The sequence below is a fragment of the Macrobrachium nipponense genome, chromosome 49 (assembly GCF_015104395.2).
Source record: "Macrobrachium nipponense isolate FS-2020 chromosome 49, ASM1510439v2, whole genome shotgun sequence".
Lineage (NCBI taxonomy): Eukaryota > Metazoa > Arthropoda > Malacostraca > Decapoda > Palaemonidae > Macrobrachium > Macrobrachium nipponense.
The window spans coordinates 6633363-6642558 of record NC_087224.1 but is presented as its reverse complement, the minus strand read 5'-3'; positions in this window follow the sequence as shown (position 1 = coordinate 6642558).

Here is a 9196-nt window from a genome sequence, read left to right as displayed (position 1 = left end):
CCTTCAGATAAAATTGAAGGGTCGTAGGTGAAGTCTTCCTAAGGAAACGAACTGTTCCATCGAGGAGAGGGTCCCCAGCAAGCTCATCCATTCCCTCGCGGAACAATGTTCTTTCCTTAAGAAGACTGACACCTTTTCTAGGCAGCGTTCTCTCCTTTCCTGCGAAGGATACGCTAGAAAATCCCGAGAATCCATCTGAATCCCCAGATAGACAATACTTTGCTGGGGAGTCAGCATGGATTTCTCGTGATTTACTAAAAGTCCTAAGGACTTTGTCAACTTTAGAGTCACTAAAAGGTCCTCCAGACATTTTTTCTCCCGATTGGGCTCTTATTAGCCAATCGTCCAGATATAACGAGATCCTGATCCCTTCCAGATGTAGCCAATAAGCTACATTCTTCATGATGTCCGTAAAGACTTGAGGGGCAGTCGAAAGTCCGAAGCACACGCTCGGAACTGGAACACTTTCCCTTGGAACATGAACCTCAGATATTTCCTTGCTGCCGGATGAATTGGCACATGGAAATACGCATCCTGAAGGTCCAGGGACACCATCCAGTCCCCTGGACGAAGAGCAGATAGAACAGAGGAAGACGTTCTCCATTGAAAATTTCTTCTTCAAGACAAAGAATTCAGGGCACTGACGTCTAGAACTGGTCTCCATCCCCCCGATGCTTTCGGTACCAGGAATAGCCGATTGTAGAATCCTGGGGACTGGAGATCTTGAACCAGTTCTACCGCTTCCTTGGAAATCATCTGTTCCACTGCTTGCAACATAGCAAGCTTTCGTACCGGATGCCTATCCGAGTATCTGGCGGTTTAACTCCCTTGGAGTTTGTCGTCAAGGGAGGATTTTCCCTGAAGGGGATCAAGTATCCTTTTTTCAGGATAGAGAGGGACCAGGAGTCCGCTCCCTTCTGCGCCCAGACTTTGGCAAAGTGGAGTAGCCTGGCGCCTACCTTCGTCTGGAGGACTTGCTGTTCATCTAGACTTCCCGAAGGAACCTTTCTAGATGGTCTACTCTTTCTCTCTGGTCTTCGACCTCTAAGAGGGGCTCTAGAAGAGGAGGCCCCTCGAAAGGGCTGAACAAAAGAGGGTCTCTCTTTCTTCTCTATCGGCACTGCCGGCCTAAACTTCTTGGCTGAGTGCGTGAGGAGACTTGAGTTGCCTTCTCCGTAAGAGATTTCGAAACTTCTCTAACCGTCTCTTGTGGAAAAAGGTGCGGGGGGGATAAAGGAGCAAAAAGAAGAGATGTCCTTTGCAAGGGTGATACTGCTCTTGCTAAGAAAGAGCTAAAGACAGATCTCTTCTTCAAAACTCCCGTTCCAAAAAGAGAGGCAACTTCTACAGAACCGTTCCATGACCGCTCTGTCCAGACAAGCCAGGACGCTCGAAAGTTCCTCCATAGAAACAAAAAAGTCCGTGTCCTGAGCTCTCTTCGCTAAAGCTCCTAACGCCCAGTCCATAAAGTTGAAGACTTCTAGGGTTTTAAAAGATGCCCTTTAGAAGGTGGTCCAGCTCACACTGCCCCAAGTCGCCTTAGCAGACAGCAACGACTTCCTCCTAGCAGAGTCCACTAAGGAAGCAAAAATCCGCATCCGCGGAAGAAGGCAGGCCTAACCCCATCGGCTCTTTGGTCTCGTACCACCTTCCTGGTTTGCCTGTTAACTTGGAAGGAGGGCAGGAAAAAACTGTCTTGCCCGCTTCCCTTCTGGAAGTCAACCACTCTGAAAAAGTTTTTCAATGCTTTTTCATACAAAGAGCGGGGCGCATCTTAACGAAGGAAGACGATTTGAGAGCTTTAGTGCTGGACATCAACGATCCTGGTGAAGGAGGGTCCGCAGGATGAAGGGAGTCTCCGAACTCCTTTAGCAGCAAAAGAAAAGAGAAAGTCTCTTGTAGTCCGAAACTGCTACATCTACAGGCTCTTCGTCTTCCGATACCTGGTCCAACTGATCTACAGAAGGAGATCGTTTGGAGTGATCTGGCTCTTCCGGGGAGAAGAACTCCTTTCCCCGCCGAAGAAGGGAGCGCGGAACATTAGCACTCCTATACGAAGAGTGAGGCTCCTGTCTGTCGGCAACACTCTTGTGCCTACTAGACTCTTGTTGTCTAGGTTCGTCGGGTTCGTGGCGCTTGCTAGGCTCCTGGCGTCCTGATTCAGGGCGCTTGAAAAGAATCCCCGCGTCCTGATTCCTGACGCTTAACAGGCTCTTGGCGCCCTAACACTTGACGCCTAACGTACTCCTGGCGTCCTGTTTTCTGGCGTCCTAACTCCTGGCGCCCTGACTCCTGACGCCCTGACTCCTGGCGCCCTGACTCCTGGCGCCCTGACTCCTGGCAGCCCTGACTCCTGGCGCCCTGACTCATGGCGTCCTGGCTCAAAGCGTCCGCTGATTCCTGCCTTCTAGCAGAATCCTGACGTCCTGAATCCAGCGTTCTAAGAGGCTCTTGACGTCCTTTCTTGCGTCTTGCTGCCTCTTTGCGTCTGTCTGGCTCCTGGTCCTGAAGACCCAAGGGATCCTGATACCTAAATCGGTTTTCCGGTTCCTTGTATCTAAAACCGATCGAGACTTCTGCTCGATGCGCTGTGTCTAAGAGGGCGCTTCGGGGAAGCCAGCCTATAGGGCGAAAGGGCTCTTCTCTCAGGAGAACAACTCCTATCCGACGAGTCCCTTGACGAAGGCGATAAACGCCCTGGAGAACGTGAGAGTTCTCTCCTGTACGAAGAAGGACGCTTAGCGGAACTCTTAACAGGGAGCGAGACATCCTTCCTCCTTGTAGAGTCCTTAGCAAAAGAGCCTACGAGCGACGCTAACTGCTCTTGCAGATTAACCAAAAACTTCTTGGTCGGATCCTGAAGAGCAGGCTCCTCTTGTCTAGTCCTCTTAGGTCCCGAAGGCCAATCCTCGGGAAAACGCTCTGGGCTGGAGTCAGCAGCGTCTCCTTTAGGCGCCTTCCAGGCTCTCTCAAAGGGCGCTGAACGGGAGGCCGAACTCCATCCTCGTTTAGGAGAGGAAGAGTCTGAGGCCGAAAAACACTCCTTTAGGACGCCTTTTCTGCGGCAATCCGAGGCAGCCTGGGACTTAACAACAGGATCTGCCGAAGGGACGCCTGACCGTTGGGGATGTTCTGCATCCTCCCTGCGGCTTTCGACATTCCTCCTCCCCTGGTCCTGGGAGTTTGGAAGAGGTCTAGGCCTAGGAGCAATGAGGAACCGGTCAGACGCCCCCTCCACTGCACTGGGGACACTGCACAAGTCACTATCACCACTCTTACCTTGGTTTAGAGCTCGTAGCTGAGCTTGAAGTTTCTTAATTGAAGCTTTTACATTTCCCTCTCTGATGAAGAATCTTGGATTCAGAACAGGGAGAAGCAGCTGAGGCTAAGGAAAATTGTTAGATGGAGAGTTAATTTCTTGTTCTAAGGAGCAAGATCTACTAGATGACCTAGCTGAAGCCTTCCTCACTCTATCTCTCTCAAGCTTCCTAACATATGATGATAATTCCTTCCATTCAAGCTCCGTAAGGTTCTCGCATTCCACACAGGTGTTAATAAAAGAACATTCATTCTCCCTGCATTTAGCGCAAATACTATGCGGATCTAATGCCGATTTAGGCAGCCTAACCTTACAGTCTTCCCTACTGCAAACTCTAAACATAGGTGAAGCCTTAGCGTCAGACATCGTGAAAGAGTAGTCAAAACCAAACAAGTCGAAAAACAGTCCACAATAAGCGTATGCCAAGCCAGAGAAAAAACAGAATACGTCACCGAAATACGTCCCCAAAAAACCAATCCAAATTCTCGGCAAACGAGTTGAAATCCAAGATGGAGGAACGAACAATAGGTGTTGTCCGTTCAACCGACAGAGAAAATGATATTGTTATAATACAATAAAGTTTCATACATACTTACCTGGCAGATATATACATAGCTAAGACTCCGTCGTCCCCGACAGAAATTCAAATTTCGCGCCACTCGCTACAGGTAGGTCAGGTGATCTACCGGCCTGCCCTGGGTGGCAGGACTAGGAACCAATCCCGTTTTCTACTCATATATTTTTCTCTTCCACCTCTCCTTGCGGGGAGGCTGGGTGGGCCCTAATCGTATATATCTGCCAGGTAAGTATGTATGAAACTTTATGTATTATAACAATATCATTTTCATACAATCAACTTACCTGTCAGATATATACATAGCTGATTGGCACCCTTCGGTGGAGGGTAAGAGACAGCTACTACTAGAATAGACAGGTAAACAACATCTGTTGTAGGTATAAATTAAACACCTTGGTTCCTACCTGATAGGTGGTAGACTCCGTGGGTGTCCCCGTAGTCTGCAATCACCTCAAGAAACTTTAGCGAGATATGTGATCTATGGCCAAGAATTCTTGTGGGTCTGCCGAAGGGGTCTTATCCACTTACTCGGCAGAGCCTGAAAGGACTTTGTCAATGGGTGCTGATCCACTTACATGACACACACCTTATTAAGGAGCAAACAATCAATCCCGACCACCTGATCCTAACCACCATGTTAGTATTAAAATTGCTCAGAGTTATCCCCAACTCTTCGCAACAACCGTAACTCAAACCAGCAATGAAACAAGTACACAATAATTTAAAAAAAAATTTTCTATTACAAGATATCACAAGAGTTCCTTACTGAACTGAAGTGACTGGACGCTTGTGCGACAACTGCACTTGTTCAGAAGAAAGTCTAGAACATATCTATATTTAAGGTTTCTATTACAAGATATCACAAGAGTTCCTTACTGAACTGAAGTGACTGGACGCTTGTGCGACAACTGCACTGTTCAGAAGAAAGTCTAGAACATATCTATATTTAAGGATTGTTGTAAGCTCCTGTACCCAGGATTGTGCCCGCAGAACACAAATGGACCTAATGAAAAACATTTTTCATATGTCACACGCACGTCCTTCAAATAGTGAGCCGCAAACACAAGAATTACATCTCCAATATGTCGCTTCCAAGATATTCTTCAGCGACATATTTCTCTGAAAAGAGAGAGACGTTGCCACTGCTCTCACTTCATGAGCTCTTACTCTTAGGAGTTTTAAGGAATCGTCCGTGCAAGCCTTATGAGCGTCCATAATTACGCTCCTGACAAAAAAGGCTAATGCATTCTTAGACATAGGTCTTGATGGATCCTTCACTGAGCACCACAGGCCTTGTCTAGAACCTCCCAACTGTTCCTTTTTCTTTAAGTAAAACTTTAATGCCCTTACGGGCAAAGACCGTCTCCGGTTCCCTGCCGACCGAGACCCGATAATCCTTTTACTTCGAAGTTTCTCGGCCAGGGTTTCGAAGGATTTTCATTCTTCGCTAAGAATAATTCCTTGAAAGAACAGATGGCTGAATCTATATTGAACCCGACTTTGTCACTAAGGCGGTGCAGTTCGCTAACCCTTTTTGCCGTTGCCAGTGACAAAAGGAATAAACATTTTCTCGTTATATCACGAAACGAGGCCAAATGTAGGGGTTCAAATCTCTCTGAAGTCAAGAACTTCAGTACTACGTCTAGATTTCCAGTTAGGGGGAGAAGTCATTCTATACTTCTTGGTCTCAAATGACCTAATCAGATCATGCAGGTCCTTATTGTTTCCCAAATCTAGGCCTCTATTCCTAAAGAACGGCCGATAGCATACTCCTATAGCCCTTTATCGTGGCTACGGAGAGCTGCGACTCTTCCCTCAGAAATAACAGAAAATCAGCTATTTCTGCTACAGAGGTACTGGAGGAGGACAACTTCTTTGACTTACACCACCTTCTAAAAACTTCCCACTTGGATTGATAAACCCGGATAGTGGAAGTTCTCCGGGCTCTAGCGATCGAGCTGCTGCTTTACTAGAAAAGCCTCTCGCTCTGACAAGTCTTTCGATAGTCGAAAGGCAGTCAGAGCGAGAGCGGGGTTTTGTTTGATGAAACCTCTCGAAGTGTGGTTGTCTGAGAAGATCCCTCCTTTGTGGAAGGGATCTGGGGAAGTCTACTATCCACTCCAGTACCTCTGGAAACCATTCTTGAGCTGGCCAAAAGGGGGACTATCAGGGTCATTCTTTGTCCCCTTTGAAGTCACAAACTTCCTGAGTACTTGCCCCAGAATCTTGAATGGGGGAAATGCGTAAACGTCTACCTGAGACCAATCTAGAAGGAAGGCGTCTACTGCTAGAGCTCTGGGATCTTCTACCACTGAACAGAAGACTTCCAGTCTCCTCGAGAGGAACGTGGCAAAGAGGTCGACATGAGGAGTTTCCCCAAAGAGACCAGAGCTTGAGGCAAACTTCTGAGTGGAGGGTCCACTCGGTAGAAGGACCTGGTTCCTCCTGCTCAGCCTGTCCGCTCGTACGTTCCTTACTCCCTGAACGAACCTCGTCAAGAGAGAGATGTTCCTCTGGGATGTCCACAACAGAAGTTCTCTCGTGAGTTTCGTAAAGGGCATACGAGTGAGTACCCTCCTTGCTTTCCGAATGTATGCTATAGCGGTTGTATTGTCCGCATTCACTTGAACTATTTTGTTGCAAACTAACGGTTCGAAGCTCTTTTAGAGCTAGGTGTACAGCTAGCAGTTCTTTGTGCAGTTTATGTGCCAGGACACTTGAAGAGCATTCCAAGTGCCTGACACTTCTCTCTTTCCCAAAGTTTGCTCCCCAACCTTTTTCCTTCCGACGCGTCGGAAAACAATACAAGGTTTGGGCTCTGTATTTCCAGGGAAGTACCTTTGTTTTCCCTCAGTGGGAGTAACCACCATTCTAGATGTCGTTTTATCCGATTTGGAATGGGAAAAAGTCCGAGAGTAGTCCTGTCTTCATGTTCCACGAACTTCTGAGGAAGAACTGAAGAGGACGGAGATGAAGTCTTCCTAGGTGAAAGAACTGTTCGAGCGAGGAAAGGGTCCCTAAAAGGCTCAACATTCCCTCGCCGAAGTCCGTTCCTTCCCTTAGGAAGAGAGAGACTTTTTCTAAACCTCTTGCTAGTCTCTCTTGAGAAGGAAATACTCGAAAACACGAGAATCCATCCGAATCCCCAGATAGACCAAGTTCTGGCTGGGGATCAGTTGGGACTTCTCTCGAGGTTCACGAGTAATCCTAAAGTCTTTATAAGGTTTAGTGTCACATTCAGGTCCTCCAAACACTGTTCCTCTGACTTTGCTCTGATAAGCCAGTCGTCTAGATAAAGAGATATACTGATTCCTTTCAGATGAAGCCATCTCGCCACATTTTTCAAAGGTTCGTGAAAACCTGAGGCGCCGTCGACAGGCCGAAGCACAAGGCTCTGAATTGGAAGATCCTTCCCCCCGTCATGAAACGGAGGTACTTCTTCGACGAAGGATGGATCGGGACGTGAAAATATGCGTCCTGGATATCCAGAGACACCATCCAATCCCCTTGGCGAAGAGCCGCCAGGACTGAAGCAGAGGTTTCCATGGAGAACTTCTGTTTTTGAACAAACTTGTTCAGAGCGCTGACATCCAGAACTGGTCTCCATCCCCCCGAGGCTTTCGCAACCAAGAAAAGACGATTGTAAAACCCCGGGGAGCTTTGATCCAGCACAAGTTCTATAGCTCTCTTGTCCCACATCTGATTCCACCATTTGTTGAAGAGTATCTTTCAACACAGGGTCCTTGTAATTGGCGGACAATTCCCTCGGAGTTGACGTCAGGGGAGGATTGTCCAGGAAAGGAATGAGATATCCCTTCTGAAAAGAACCGACATCGACCAAGGATCTGTGTCGATGCGAGTCCAGGCTTCCGCAAATCCCCGGAGCCTGGCACCTACTGGTGTTTGGAGGAGCGCCACTTCACTTTCCCCTTTTAAAGGGCGGAACGAGGCTCGACCTCTCTTCTCGGTCGTTTTCCCTTTTTAGCGGTAACTCTAGTTGGAGGGCCGCCTCGAAAGGGCCGAACAGGAGTAGACGCCACTTTCTTTTCACCCACCATTACTGGTCTCTTCTTCCTGGACGATTGCAGGAGAAGATCTTGAGTCGCTTTCTCTCCGTCAGCGATCGGGAAATATCTTTCACCAACTGTGACGGGAACAGAAAATCAGACCTAGGGGTTGGGGCGAATAACAAAGCTGCTCTTTGTGTGATACTGCTTTCGTCAAGAAGCGCTAAACACAGATCTCTTCTTCAAGAGACCTGCTCCAAACAAGGAAGAAACTTCCCCTGAGCCGTCTTGCACCGCCTTGTCAATACATGACAGAATTGCAAGGAGAACATCCGGTTTCTAGCCCTTCAGGGGCATGAGCCTTCTTGGACATCACCCCAAGGGACCAATCTAGGAAGTTAAAGACTTCTAGAATGTGAAAAAGTCCCTTGAGGAGATGATCCAACTCTGAAAGGCCCCAAGTAATCTTAGCCGTGTGAAGGCTATGTCTCCTGGATGCGTCTACCAGACTGGAAAAGTCAGCTTCAGCTGAAGCAGGGAGAGTGAGACCCATATTCTCCCCAGTCTGGTACCAAATCCCTCTCTTGCCGGTCAGTCTAGGGGGAGGCATGCAAAAGACTGTCCTTACAAGCTCCTTCTTAGTAAGCATCCAGTTATCAAGCGATTGCAGAGCTCTCTTCATAGAAATCGTCGGTCTCATCTTCACGAAAGCCGACGATTTCGGAGTCTTCGAGCATGAAAACAGAGAACGAGGCGAAGGAGGAGCGGCAGGGATCAATGCGTCTCCGTATTCCTGGAGAAGGAGAGCTGTCAAGACTTTGTAGTTCGACAGTCCTTCCTTACTGTGAGACTCGTCCTCTGATTCCTCTTCCATAATCGGATCAGCAGGAGAGACCACTTCTCGTTCCTGGTCTTCTTGTCCAACCATTCTCTCTACTGGGGACAAACTCCTAATAGGAGAGGGGCTAAGAGAGTGTAAAGAGCTCCTATGTTCGACTGGCTCTTCGTACTTGGCTGGCGCCTCGCGCCTGGCTGGCGCCTCGCGCTTGTCTGGCGCCTCGCGCTTGGCTGGCGTCTCGCGCCTGGCTGATTCCTCGCGCTTGGCTGGCGCCTCGCGCCTGGCAAGATCCTCGCGCTTGGTTAGTGTCTCGCGCCTGACTGACTCTTCGCGCTTGGCTGGCGCCTCGCGCCTGACTGGTGTCTCGCGCCTCTGAACCGTCTCGCGCCTGACTGACACCTCGTGCCTTGTTGAAGACTCGCGTCTTCCTGAAGTCCCCTCCTTGCGTGACAGAT